We start from the raw sequence: 15,655 nt of genomic DNA, 5'->3' as shown, positions 1-15,655 counted from the left end.
ACTGGGATAGGAAAATAAAAGTTTATTCACATCATCCTAGCCCTGTGGCGCATCACCAGACAGTATGAGCTGGCAGAGTTCCATGAATTTCATCTGTATGCTAGGGCTGACAACTAAAAAGTCTATGGTGCACAGTTAAGCAAAAAATGTTTGTCAGTATAACTCATCCATAGTAAAGTGTGGATTTTAGGCCGTCGTGCTGAAGATATGACACTTCTGGAGTCTGTCCCTCTGCAGTAATTCTGAAACTTTTTGACCAGTTTCATCTACATTTGACAAAAGAGTGTATGCCTTAATGATAACTGAGTTTCTTTTAGTTTTTAGTAAGTGGCGTGGTAGAAGGAAGGGGCGCTCCGTTGGTGCTTCTGCTGAGCACAAGGTAGGCAGAAATTAGATGTTAAATATTTCACTTGGCAACAAGCTGCCTGGTCAGAATGCTTTAAATGACTGACTGCTCCATGCATACTGCTGCTTGCAGCACCCACCTCTGTGCACAGCCATGGTTTCATGCGTGACCCATAGGCAGCTGTTTTATTGAAGTATGAGTGCTGAGGGGAAACAATTACAAAACCATAGGATAGTAGCCTTCAGTGTTTTGAACCAAACAGTTATCTCAGTTGAGCCTGTTAACTCAGACACGGCCATAAATTTAGGTCATGCTGGTATATATTAATCTCCTTCCCCTGTAGATACTTCTCTGACTTGGAAGTGGCAGTTTCAAATACAAGAGCGGCTGGACAGCTTTTTACACACTGCTTAGATGTCCAAACCAGTGGAATAAACAAAGCACAGTCTAATACATATTAATGGCTTGTCCAGCGTATTCAATTTATTAGCCATTTTAGTTCCAGCTCTGCAGTGTGAGATATTAGAAGATGAATTGGCTTTAACAATCCACTCCTGTAAACACATTCATCCAGTACAGAAGATAGCTACATATAAAGAGTGTTCTTTAAAGTATCAGTAATCCTTTTCAGGGTTGTCTTGAACATCCCTTTGAATAATACTGTGATCAGTGGTAGTGAAGGTGGTTATGTTTGGGAAACGTGAGAAACAAATGGTGTTCTGTTATTCACGTAAGCATCAGGAATCTGCACGTCAGGAGTGCAGAAGGTAAGCAAACCAGTGCCCATGCATTTGTATTGCAAAAACGAATTTTGTTGTTCATTGATAACTTCTTATCTCCATCAAGCAATATGTAAGCAGTTCTCAGTGAATAGGAGCAACATAGTAAATGGCAAAATGTAATTACAAATGAAAATTTAGCCAAAATTACTAATGGACTTTTAAAAAGTGCTTAAGGAGAACAAAAAATTTAAATAAGATATGCTAGTGATCATTTTGATAATCACGTTTTCCCTTTCGGGTCTTCTAGTATGGTTATTGTAGGGAATATACTGTGGTTTCCATGTGAACAACTTAATCTGCTCCATATTTTGAGGAAAAAAAATGGGAATCTTTTAACTTCAAAATTTTGCCTGTATTTGCAAGATGTGCATTTATTAACTGTTCATTTATTTAATAAATGAGAAACGCAATTGTGTCAGTAGAGGGTCAGCGGCGCAAAGAAGCATATCTCATAAGAGAACAGACATTGTTATCATAGCTTTGGTTAAACTTATTATAAATTATTATAACATCCCATTCACATTCTTGGAAGAAATATTCACTGCATATGTTTAAACACCCAACTTAGATGCCTAATTTAGGAGGCTTGTCTCCCCAGATGCCTTGCATCGTTGAAGGAGTGAGAGAGGCTCCTCCAGAGAGCAATTCAGACTATGTTAGTGAAGCGTCAGCTCTGAATTATCATCTGGAGGAGCCTCTTCAGCTTTGAGTGCTGTTCTGTGCTATTCTTTGCGTCTTTTCCTTGGCAACAAAACTGAGTGAACTAATCTCCACCCCCCAGCACTTGCTTATCACTGTTGCTTGTGCCAGTACAGCTGTTTATGTGGTGGCACTGTCAGCTAGGTTGGTGAAATCATCAGAGTTAAAAAGCACTCTGAGAAAGGAGGTGTTGCTTTTAGCACAGACCACGCCTCTGATCTGGTTTATTGTCTAACTGCTATTGTCTAACTGCCTTAGATTACTTTCAAAACCATTGGAAAGCCTGGCCTTCTGAGTGGTGCTTTGGTCAATCTGTGTTAGATATATGCTGTAAGAAAAAAATGAAGCAGTCCTATAAGGTCCAGTTTCTTTTCATTGGCTATGGCAGGAGGTGAACTGCCTACGTCGGATATGAAATAGCTGCACTGGGGCAGCTGAATCCCACCCACGGACAGCACGGCTGTTCCCCATACATAGCACCACAGACTGCAGGGAATGTACTGACCTCTAAAACCGCTCACACTTGGCTGCAAGCATGACAGACTAAAATGTCATTTTATGATTATTAAAAATGACTCCACTTCTGAGGGATTCGGTGCCACGAGTGACCACCGCTAGGACACCTGCATTCTCTAACAGTTAAGACATTTCAAGTTGTTATTGTATTAACTATCATGTTTTAAAAGTGTTCTTTTAAAACAATTAGGAATGCTGGCCACAAACCCAATGAGGTGAGAAATTCGTTAATAGGTTTTAATAGTTAATAATTTTTACATGGCATCTTAGGTGCTGCTTTTTAAAGCCCTGTCACCATCAGGATAGATTTCATAATAGCCTGTGAAGAGATTGTTTAGTTATCTATTTATCTATGACCTTCTGTAACTTGACCTGGCTAATTGCTTTTTCTAGCTGTAGTCTCACCTCACAGTCCTTCTCCGTCAAAGTAAGAATGAAAACATTCATAAAGAATCACTGGCTCAGCCCCAGCTGCGTAGTTCTGCTGCCGACTACTCTGCCTGTGCCACATAGCCCTGTACACTGGATTGTATCTGTGTACCTTGTGGTATCTGCCTGGTCCCATGACAGAGTTATTATTTTAATGTATTTTTCAGCTTAGAGTGTGATATGTGAGGGCTGTACAACAGCCTGTCAGAGTGGTGTAGTTATAACTTGAAATGAAGTATTGCATGCCCTGTGGTACAAGTGAGGGCATTTGGAGGAAGGGGTTTGCTGAAGCCATCAGGATAGTGTTGGACAACAACAGGGATCTGAGGATTCCCTATTGGGAATGTTCTTGGCTTTACTGCCATCTGGGAGTAGTCCTGCAAATGAATTACCTGAGATCCGTGCCTTATCTTAAGGGCAAGGCGTGTCCCCAAACAGATCACAAAGGGGAGATTTGACTGTTAAGAAGTAGGGATGTTCAGCTTCTCTTGGCTGTGCTGTAGATACAGTGTAGATGTTTTAAGTACCTAGTTTAGTCCTGTGATGGAGTGAATACAACATAAATAAATATTTTCATGCAGGTCAACTGAGTACAAACAGTAACTGCAAATAGATCTTGAAAACAGAAGTGGTTAATACCATATATTGCAAGCACCTTAGCATTTCATGCATACTGCTGAAATAAAGCCACTTAGATTCCTAGTTAGTAGCTCTACCTGCAACTCAGCAGAGCTCTGACTGGCTCTTAGATCTAAAAATAAAATTCTCCTTACTGAGATACCTTATAGTTCAATGACAGTCTCAGTAGGGAGGTAGCAGAAAAGTGGAGTAGATTATATTAATTGTTGTATGGAAGCTTTTCATACATTGCACAGGAAACTTACTGTATTCTTCATTATACCATATGGTATCCAATTGTATGTGCTAAAATTACTAATACAGGACAATAAATAACATTATGATTATGCATTACTAGAGCCACCTCATACATGCAAAACAAGTAATTATAGTTGGAGTGAATAATGGAGATTTGACTGTTATATCTAGGAGTACACTTAAAAGGACACAATGTTGTTATTAAGGGTGGGAGTTGTCTCATCTGACTTTACAGATTCAATAAGAAGGTGTCCACTCTAAGCCAGTCAGTCATCTGCGATTGCGTCTGTGGTCAGTGGAGGGGAACAGCTGCTTCAGAAGATAAATGGCCCCTCCAGACTTGGACAAATATTTTCAGAGGGATGACTCTCAGAACCTCACACAAACAGAAGATCTTCAGCGATATCTTCTAGAGGAAAACAGAGAATACATGCAGGAAAACCTGGTCACACACTGTAAACTTTCTCAAACAAATCTCCACCTGTATTCTCCGCTTCAGCAGACAATCGTCGATAGCCAAACTTTTGATAATATTTAGGTCTTTTTTTACTCATCCCAGTGATGAAAGTTAGCTGTTTCTCTGGGCAGTTTATAGCTTAATTCTGGACAGCTGTCAAATACTTAATGTAAATCTCCCTTGCTGTAATTTAACTCCATTGCTTGTTGTCCTAACGGACACAAAGAGCATCTATTTCATTATTCTTTGCCATGATTTTGCATATTTGGAGATTATTATTCCCTCCTAGTTTTCTCTATTCTTGACACCATTTGTGTCTTTACACTGAAATAAAGTACTGTCGTGATGCCAGTAGGGTTTATGTACCTTTAAGCCTCTCAGACAAGGTGTAAGGGGAGCGAAAATCTGGAGGCTGGACCAGGGGAGAATGGAGGTTGTTCTCCATCTCACCTTTCCCTTAGCTCTGCAACCGACTGGACCTGACCCTGGACTGTTCTTGTTCGTGCCCACCACACTGTAATGGAAATTATAAGATGAGGTGACAATGGGGCCCTGGAGCTTCCTCTTTGTTCCATGTTACTTGAATTTAGAAAGTGAACCAGACCAGCACTCCCTGTCATCTGTCCCTTCATGGCATCTGGTATTCTAGGTCATCCAGTGACTCCGTAAGAGCACTGATATTTCCTGGTGCACTTACAATTGCAATACTGTTATGTTGTTAGTCTGTCACTCAGCACCAATTTAGATTGAGTAATCCCAATTCATTCTGTCCATCCTGATAAATCAGAAGGAGGTGGGGATTAAGTATTTGATCATTTGTTACCCTTTCGTGGACTCCTTCCAGTTCACAGCTTTCAAAGGCATGATGGCCACACTCAACAGTGAAAATCTAGGGGCTTGCTAGGCAGTGTTTACAAGCATAATGTAGTTTTATCTCATATCTTTCTTTTTTTTTTCGCTTTCTGTTCTCACTGAGTTTCTGCACTTTCCAATGTACTTACAGTGATACTTCCACAATTTCTCCAAAGCCATAAAGAAAAATACAGTCGTTTTGTTTGTGTGTACTGCTTAAAGATCTTGGAAGTTACCTTTAATACAGAATATTTCACAGGGCTATACATTATACCACAAAATGATTCTTAACATGTTAATTTAAAACATATTTTTCTTTAGATGAGTTCATAAAGAGAGAGGAAGGAAGATATTTAGCTCCAGACAGCACTTGAAATAGAAATCGGTTATTTCTCTACAGCATCTTTCCTTTGAAATACCACTAAATGATTTCCAGAGAGAAGAAGAATGTAATTTAATGATCCCTTGCGCAGTTCTAACACCTTTCATTGGAGCATCTCAAAGCACTTCAGACAAGCCTGAAAGCTTGTCTGTTCTCCAACTGTATCAGTTGGCCTAATAAAAGATATTATGCCTTCCTACACACCTTGTATTGTTTAGCATTCAAAGCATTATCATCGTTGTTTTACAGATAACTAGAGAGAGGCACAAAGAATCTATGTAGTTTCATTTCAGACAATGAATTCTGTGAGGTCCCGTTTTCAGTATGGCTCCAGGACTTGCAGGGTACATGTTCTCGGATTACAGTCAGGCATGGAATGAAGTCTTCGTCCCACTGACATCAGTAGCAAGATTCCCATTGATCCAAATAAGGCTGAAATCATGCACTAGCTTTTCTAACTGTTTCCTGCCAAAATCAACTTCAGACCTGCACATCCTTCCTGCCTTATGCGTCACTATTAGTAATGAAGGTTCTGCAGCCCACATCGTGTCTGCCGTTATGTTCTCAAGAAGTGATCAAGACAAATCTAAATGAGGAATGAGAGACCCCAGCAACAGGAGGGGTCGTTGCACAATGAGTGTACTTGTTAACAGTCTCCTTGCAGTTACTGCAGATGAATCCATCTGCCTTTTATGCACACACTCCATGCTGACGAAATGAGCCATATGAGAGCTGTTTGAGTCAGCTTGCACTGACGTGGATGCGTGCTGTCCTCATTGGCGAGTGTCCCAGGTTACAGGTGTACTGCCAAGACCTCCGCAAAGCCTGTGTCAGGTCCCCGCTATCATGTTTGACCTTTTCTGATTAAAAGACAGTCTAACATTTTTGAGCAAATTGAGAGATCTCATCCAGCTTTGTATGTGCCTAGTTAAGACTGTAGATTTGGCTCTACAGCACCACGTGCATCTATAAACAAGTGTTGTCTTGAGAAAATAGTCTCAAAGAATAGTTGAGCAGTCTTTCCACTAAAATGTTCTTGAAGTATACACTATCATCGAAAGCTTTATGCTAGAAGAGAAATGAGCACTTTAAAATACAGATTAAAAAAGGAACACAAAGGGAGAAAACTCCTGTGTATGCAGTGTACAGCTGCCATCTTTTTGCTGTTGAGGATGGCTGAATATAGTCCTGGTGAGAATAAGAGAATCATTTTCTCTCCCTATATTGTCCACTTGTCTCATACTGTAGGAGTATGCTCAAGCTTAATGGAGGTGAGGCTACCCAGTCCTAGTATATTCTTGATAATTTTCTAGCTAAATGAATACTCTGGCAGTTGTGCTAGACAGAGAACAGAAAGCTCTGGCTCATCTGGCATTTGTTATCTACAGCTGTCTTTCCCTCTTTCATAGTTATTTCAGGTTATGGATAAGCTAGAGGAAAATAAAAGGGAGTTTTTCATACCACCAGTTTCAGTTTGAAGCTAAAGAACTCCAAACTGCTAGTCTCACAAAAACATTCTCGTGTCTTTTTGGCTGAATTAAATGTTGGTCTTTCTATTATGTCTTATATTATGAGCTGCTTGCGGATCTTTATATCTGATCATTCTCTCCTTGTGTTAGAAAACAATATGTGGGAGTTTCTTTACGTACCACATCTTTGTGGGTTACTTGCTAGTAAACTAATTTTACATGACTCAGATTTAAATAATAAAAAGGCTTAACTCCAGCCCAAGAAGAGTTTATTGTCCACAACTGTAGCCTAGAGACAAACCCCAGCACCTTTGGGACTCAGCTGAGGCAGCAATTAGGCAGCATTTTATTGTGATGCAGTGAATACGCAAAAGATGAAGCTGGGCTACTCTTGAGAGCTTAGAAACAAAATTGGCTTCCTGGAGAGAGAACATAAGAAATCTGGCAACCTAAAAATATTTAAAGAGCTTAGGGTTCCCAGGGGAGAATTTCAAGCTATTGAAGTGGAAAAGACTGAGCATTTGCTAAGATTGAAAAAAAAAAAGGGGGGGAGGGGGCTACATGAAAAACGACAAAGTGTACAGATTTTTTTTTTTTACTGTAGCATGTTTCAAAGGGGAAAATATAATAAACCTGAAATCAGTCTGTAGCACAGACTTCAATGCAGTGTTCCAAATCAAACAGCCTTGGTTTGAAAACAGCAGTCAGAAGATTTTTTTTTTCGTTTCAGAATTATGAGTGATTGAGGCCAAGAAACCATTAAATGAGGTGAAAGGTCTGGGCTAGAGGGCATCTTGAGCAAGTCTAATGAAGTCATGGTTGCTTCAGTGGCCATGTTCCCAAGGGATTTTGCTGTGTCTGTCACTGCATCTCTGTTCCTCCTCTGGATCTGGCTCCCTGGGCTTTGCTGTTACGTTCCATGAACCCTGCGTAGCCCTACTCCAGCAGCTCAGTGGTGTGTAGCATCCCTGTGTCACAACAGAGGCGTGTGGAACATGATTTAGCTCACCCAACATTTGATGTCTGTCATACAGGCATTTACCTGTGGGCTGGTCTTGCCTGCTTGCCTGCTTGCCTGCCTTTATTGTCAGCAAAGAGCAGCAGGAGCTTACAAGGCACAATTTAGCTCAACTGAGTGTGAATTTCTAATGTATGCTAAAAGTGCCAATTTATCTGTGACTTAAAATGGAGTCCTAAGGTGATTAACTCACAAATGGACGCCTACTGTTTAAACATCTACATTTGTTCAATGAACTCTACCCACACAACGAGCATTACTGCAGTGCAGACTATATATTAGAGCTTTCTCTGCTGTGTTTGGGCTTATCCCTTCATGCACCTTGTATTTAAGCCTGCATCTAGGACTACAACAAATTAACTGAAATGGTTTAGCTTGTGTCCACACATGAACAAGTGGCCTAGAAGGTGCAGGATATTTACTTTATTGTCCTACCCTCTCCTCTTCACCACTCCTTTGTATTACCCTGACCAGCCTGCCTCAGCCATACAGCTCCACTCATGATTTTTTGTGTCAGAGGCAAGTCTGTTAAACAACAAAAGAAACCCCTGCACCGAGGGTCAGAGCCAGATGACTGATCAACGTGGGAGGGCATGCCCTGCTCCTCTGTACCTAAGTAAACTTCATCTGCATAAAGTTTTGATGTCTCTGTTGTGTTGACTTTGACAGAGCAACCCAGTAGACGAAAGTAGTCCTTGATTTTTAAATAGTCCCATGAGACATACCCGTTCTGTGCTGAACGTGCTCAATTCCTTCCCATAGCTGAAGGCTATATAACACTTTCACATGGTTTATGTCATAGGCTTCCCACTCAGTGGCTCCAGCACTAGCTGGGAGGTTCCTACACTGTGGTTGTGATTTGCAGGACAGACAAAGTTCATTGCCGTTATCATTAATGTGGCTGTGTATGGGCCTAGCTTCGGCAACTCCAAGGCTTGCTGCAAGCTGCCTTGTATTCCAGGCTTTTGTTGAGCCGTACACACAATGCCGTGCATATTGTGAAGCCACCCTGCTCATCCTGCTCTTGGTTATTGCTAAATTGCCCACAATCCATCTCTTTTGTTTGTCAGAAATTAGGCACCTCTGGTAAACAATAAACAGCAGGAAAAAGGACGGCATTATCCCCTCTGAAGCATACCAGCGTAGCAGCCAGTTTCTGGATACACCATTCACAGAGCAGAAAGCAAACTGCTGGCTGGTGTGCAAATGTTACTGCAAACACAGCATTCCCCTGAGAGGCTGAGCTGTAATGTGCACAGACAACATGGAGCAGTTCTGGATGAGCAGAGGACATGCGTATCGCAGCATGTTACAGAAGGCTGTGGATCTGGTATTCTGTGGTGCAAGGCCAGATATGTATTTAAGGCATTTCCTGCTTCAGCAACATTTGCTAGGAATCTGATGCACATTTCCTATGCTGGATTCCTATATTTCCAAAAGTAAATGCAGTCACATCTGCGGGAGAGAGGTAATCAGAGCCTGCGGCCAGGACCAGTGTGGAAGCACTCCCTGGCCGCTGTTATGTCAGTGGTGAGGAGCAATGCACACTGCACAGCTCCCCAAAATGCCAAAGAGGGACATTGCTGAGAAGCTGCTCAAAAACACTTGTTCCTGACTGTACCAGCTAATCTTCTTTATGCTCAAAATCCCATTCCTCTGCAAAAGTAATATGGAGGAGAAGAGGAGAAACAGTGTGGTGGAGAACAGCCTTAGTGGTATGTGGAAATGCTCAGCATGAACTATGAAGGGAGCTGGGCATACCTTAAAGGAGTTTTATTGCTGACAACAGCCATCTGCAGCCTAAGAGTTGGCCTCGCACAAGGAATCCAGAGCCACCTGCCCTTCTGCAGTACAACAGTTCTTGTTGGAAGAGCACTTGCAGAGAAAGCACAGATTGCAGCAAGACTTGAGAGAAACAGGTACAATCAGTTGTCATATTGCTGGGTGACAAGAAAAGAAATGTTTTTCTGCTTGCTGAGATGTGACTAGCTTGTCAGTTACGTAATCTGCTAGATCATGCTGTTGTCATGATCAACGAGCAGTTTTTATGGCAGCAGACCTTAGCCAGCTTCTTGGCCTTGAGGATCTAGGCTGTATTGCACTAAGCATTAAACACAGTTGTAGAAAGGACTGAGAATCTTCCATGAATTCTGCTTGTGGCCATGTATTTGGTGTTCTCAGATTAACCTAGATACGCAGTGATTTAAAACCAAGCAGACTCTTCTGAAAGTGTTTTCTTGTCAGTGGTGGTGGTGGTTTGGATTTTTGTTTCTTCGGTTTTTTTAGTCACTGATTTTTATGCTATATATGTGATATATGTGATGTATAGTTCAGCCAAAACAGGGCTTATTTTTTGGTAGACCTGACTGGGGACCAACCATGCAAAGTAGCAGATCAGAAGGTGTTTCTTCAGGGCACTTTAGAAGCTCCAGTAGTGCTTTGTACTTTTGCTGAGATGTGCTTTCAGCATCTCAAAGCATTTTACAAACTGAAGTGGTAATCATGACTCTGCGGTAAGAGATACCAGCATTACTTACATTACAAATAGGAAAAATGAAAAAACAAAAAGGGCAGGGAGTGATTCATGTCTTGTCAGTGGCTGGGACTCCTTTCTCTTGTCCTGATTTTTTGCTCTAAGTACTAGAGGCATTGTTTCTTTGGTGTTATCGCCGCCGTCCTTTAGCTGATGAACAGTGGGTCAGGAAGTAAAATAAAGCCGAGTGAGGCCAGTATTCTTCTCAAGAGATATTGATACCAAGGGAACTGAAGTACCTGCTTTGAAATTACTACACTCTGACACCTCATTAGAGAACAGTATATTTTAGGAAGGAAAGAAGCCTTATGAGCAAAACTCACACAGACTGATACCAGATAATAGCTGGAGGACTAAGTTTTGATTATGGTAACTATTTCTCTCTTCTTCATGGTATAACAGAGTTTGGAAAATGGCATTATTGTCCTTGTTTTACTGTTACTTTATTTTGTTCCTGAGAACCCTGTCTCCAGTGAAGCCATTGTTCACTAGGAGCTTTGAAAACACAGTGACACCAGGACCCTGTGACATTCCTGAGCAAGATGTGAAATAAACCAGAATAGGGAAATGGGAGAGGTAAGGTGACTTGCCTCAAGACACTGAAATGAGATGGTACTGCGTGACACAACCCAGATCTCTTGAATGCCAGGATACAGTCTGCCTCTCTGCAACTGTCCACACAAGCAGACTCAGCTTTTAGAATTACAGGTTCCAGGTCGTGGAGCAGAGAGAGAAGAAACCAAGATAAGATCCTTCCCCAGGCAGAGAGGAGTCCAGACAAAGTGCTTTGAGTGTCAGTGGGGTGGGGAACTGCTGTTTTAGTTCTGTCATGTGGTCCTGTTGCAGGAGTGACATCCCCTCTCAGCTCTCTTCTCTGCCGTGCTCCTTACTGGCTGCTCCCCATGCTCGTGTCCAGCAACAGATACAACCAGGACATGCCTTTGGGAAATCAGCTCCTCCCTGCATACTCTGTTTGGAGAAGAAGAGGGCTGTGATTATTGCTCACAGAAGAACTGTAATAGCTATTTACCCACAGCAAGAAAATGTTATTTTTGGGCGAAAGGGAGGTGTAATGTTTTCCTGTTACAGTAGTTGGCAGCATTTCTCTATAGCCCAAACATCTTCCTTAATGGAATCTTTACTCATTGCTGTAAGTTCACTAGAGGAAGAGAAGTATATGAATGTTCTTGGAATTCAGGCAAAATATAATGAAAGTTGGATAGCTTTAAACTCTGGGAGCCCCATAATGATTGAATAAAAGAACTGCAGAGTGGGACCCAGAACCAGGAGCCTGAGCTGAGAGGAGACTAGTGGCTAAGTGCAGTGTGTATGTACAGCGATTGTCAGAGCATAAGCTATTTGGAATACATACAGTAAGAGTATCACTTTTCTGGGTTTGTCCAGATGTTCCGACTTCCTGAATTTGAGTGGTGGCATGAGGAAATGGGAACCAAATGAGTTAGCTGAGACAACTGCATTTGGAAGCCAACTTTGCACAGTAACCTGATCAAAGATTCCAAGGTGGATTTCGTGGAAATAAATAATGAGAAAGTTAGGTTGTGACCTACCTCTCCTACAGAACTGATTGTAAGGCATCCTGTGACTCTGACTTTCTTTCTCATTATTATCTTGTCTCTAATCCACCATGGCTTCAGGAGAAGGTTACTGGAGAGGCTGCTGTGGGTTAACCCTGGTAGAAAGTGTGTTACCATGTGGCTTCATCTTAGGGTGCCTACACAGACTTGACACAGCAAGGGAGGAACAAGCTGTCCTCAGGGAATGCTGAGGGGTCCTGTTCAGCCAGCTGCCAATGTTTGCCCACGTTTTCCCTTATTACAGAGTGAGCACTAGAGCCTCATCTCCGCAACTCCAATGCAGTTGCATCACTGGCACTTCACCAGATGCCCTCCTTGGGCATCCACCACAAATACACTCTCCCACCATGAACAGACATCAGCCTTAAACAACAAGGAAAACCACTTGATTTTGGTCGTCATTTTGTTCCCTTGAGAGAGAGTTGCGCACATTGCAGCAACCGATACAGCCAGACTGCAAGCTGCTGGTGCAAGGTGTGTGAGGAGCGGCTGAGGCTCAGCCCAGAGCAGAGCAGGCTGAGGGGAGGCCTCATGGCGGCTGCAGCTCCTCACAGGGAGTGGAGGGGCAGCGCTGAGCTCTGCTCTCTGGGACAGCGACAGGGCCCGAGGGAACGGCATGGAGCTGTGTCAGGGGAGGGGCAGGTGGGGATTAGGGAAAGGGTCTGCACCAGAGGGCGGTGGGCATGGAACAGGCTGCCCAGGGCAGTGGGCATGGCCCGAAGCTGCCGGAGCTGAGGGAGTGCTTGGACAACGCTCTCAGACACAAGGTTTGGATTTGAGGTGGTCCTGTGTGGAGCTAGGGGTTGGACTCAATGATCCATGTGGGTCCCTTCCAACTCAGGATATTCTATGATTCTATAACTATGATGTCACAGGTGTTAAATCTAGTCCACCAGCACTGAGCTGGTTTGAAAGGCTGGTGCATATCTGGATGGTAAAACAGTTAACACCTTAGACCTACATACCATAGGAAAACCCCTCAGTTACATGTATATCAGATGCATGGCACCATTATGTAACAGATGGCTGTTAAACCCCTTTTCTGTATGTTCAAAGGAACAGAGGAATGCATGCATCCCATCCCAAGACAGCTGCCTGCTCTAACTCCCATGGCTTTTGAGGAGGTCTGCAAGGTACCTTGGAAGCCCTTATCAGGTGCACAGCCCAGCCAAGTAAGCTGAACTACACAAAGATTAACTCTACCAAAGGGAGAGGAAGGAGGGAGGATTGCTCTGAGACCAATCAACCCCCAGTGCCACAGGCTGCCCAGCCAAAGGAGCATAAGTGTCAGCGCAGAGGGAACACAGGCATGTGGCTGGGAGAGCTGCCTTTTGGCAGGAGCTCAGCAGTGGATCAGCTTAGGTCGGTTGTGAAATTGCATGTTCCTGTAGTACCCAAGCTGCCGGAATCAGGATTCACCATCATTGTTACTGAAGCCGGATATTTCTGCAGTTAATGTTGATATCTTGGAGATGTATGAAATCATCCACAAGCAGAAAGGAGCAGACTCAGCTCACTTGTGCACTGAGAGAGTGACCCAGCATTATCCCGAGGGAGTCAGTGCCTCGGGGCAGAGCTAGGGCCTTGTTCTCCAGAGCAGCTGGCATCAGTAGCTCATACAAGAACAAAAGGAGATAGCTACACTGGGATTTGCACCAGAGAAAGGGAGAACACAAGTTAACTTTATGGGGTGCCTTTAAAACAATGATACCCCAATTTTGGATATTGTTTCAGTAGGTTGCAGTGGTAATGATGTCAGGCTATAAGCAAGGCACAATTTGTAGGTGGATATAAGATCTTTTATTAGACCAGCTGATCAGGCGTACAATGCGGATGTCCTCACAGCCCTTCTTCAAAGCTTGCTTCAGATTGGAAGAGCTTGTGTCTCCAAAGCCTTGTTTTGCCTTTGAGACAGTTTAGTTTAATAAACCTCTTTCCTACCAGTCTTGCTCCGCTTCTAGTTCAAGGGAGCTCTCCAGGCCAAAGTTTCAGCTCATTGAATATCATGTTAAATACACATCAGAGGCAAGATCACTGACTTAATTCTTCTCCCTTTTCTCCCCCCCTACCGGGCATAGCCACACGTCATATAGTGAAGTGACAAAGCTCTGCTTTACGTGTCCTGCACATTTAGGTTACACTTACCTTATATACTGTGAAAGTATGCCTACTGAAGAGCAGGTTATATATAATTTTTTTGTTGTTTCAAAATCAGACAAGTTATTTAACCCTTGTTTTAAGGTAGTAATCTAAAGGAAAGGGCCTGTCCAAGCCTTTGCTGCTCAGTAAACTGGGGTGCTTGTCTACCGCTCCCACGGTGGAATAGACACAAGCGAAAGAAACAAAATGTTCAGACAAATTACTTAATACAAGAGCAGTAACCTTGAAGGGGCCCACAAGGTAGCTGTTGTCTAAGGTACTTTCTGGCTCAGGTAGCTGCTGTTGTAAAAGGGAACTTCACCACCGTGTAACTGCAGTTCAGAGGTGAAGAGCACACTTAGCAGCGGAAAGCTGGATTCCTTCCCCTCACACAGCTGCAGCGCTGCCGAGGAGCTGAGGAATGCCCCGTAATTCTTCCTGCTTCATGCTTCCTCGCTGTAGCTGCAGTCAGCATTACAGGAAGTAGTGCTGAACACACACCCTCCTTTTGTGCTTGCTGAACCCTGCGCTGGCAGCAAACGCTTGTCTTTTGTCAGCAAATAAAGTAGATAGCACAAGACACAGAAGATTTATAGGTATAACATCCCAGCACTGCACACTTGGATTTACCCTCACTCAAATCCCATTTACTTTAATAGCAATGTTGCTGTTAAACCTGTGTGATGTTGAGGATATTTACCCCATAAGGAGCAGATAATCTGGGAAGTAACAAGGTGCCATTTCCTACTGAACGTGTTGTCTGACTGCAACCACATGTTAATGGTACCATTTAGGGCCACAGTAGAGTGAAGCTCGATTTGCCACTTACCAGCACAGTTACGCTGTGCTGCTGTGTGAACTGGGAAGGCTCTCATTGTTGTTATTTTAAAAAAAAAAAAAAAAAAAAAAAAAAAAAAAAAAAAAAATTGATATACCAAACCTGGAATATTAAGCTTCATTATCTGTCTTCCTTTTTTAAGTCTTCAGAACAAAAAATGTTATTTTGGAGTCAAACTCCCTAAATTGTTAGATTTCTCTGACCTATGTAACAGTGCTCCTCGCAGGTGATGTGGTCCCTTAGTACAACATGTAAATGTTTCTTGAACACCTCCATGGATGGTGACTCCACCACCTCCCTGGGCAGCCCTTTCTGGTGTCTGACTACTCTCTTTGTGAAGAAGCATTTCCTAATGTCCAACCTGAATCTCTGGCACAACTTGAGGCCATTCCCTCTAGTCCTATTGCTGTTACATGGGAGAAGAGGTCGACAACCATGCCACCACAGCCTCCATTCAGGCAGCTGTAGAGAGCAATACAGTCTCCCCTGAGCCTCCTCTTCTCCAGACTGAACAATCCCAGCTCCCTCAGCCGCTCCTCATAAGGCCTGTGCTCCAGACTCCTCACAGCTTTGTTGCCCTTCTCTGGACACACTCCAGGGCCTCCATGTCTTTCTTGTAGTGCGGGGCCCAAAAGTGAACACAGTGTTCAACATGCGTCAGGAAGTTATCTTCCATACACTCTAGAAACCTCCAAATCCTTCCAAGAACTGCAAAATGCCACCT

This window comes from Numida meleagris, chromosome 1 (assembly GCF_002078875.1).
Source record: "Numida meleagris isolate 19003 breed g44 Domestic line chromosome 1, NumMel1.0, whole genome shotgun sequence".
NCBI lineage: Eukaryota > Metazoa > Chordata > Aves > Galliformes > Numididae > Numida > Numida meleagris.
The sequence above is the reverse complement of the archived record's forward strand: the minus strand, read 5'-3'. Positions refer to the sequence as shown.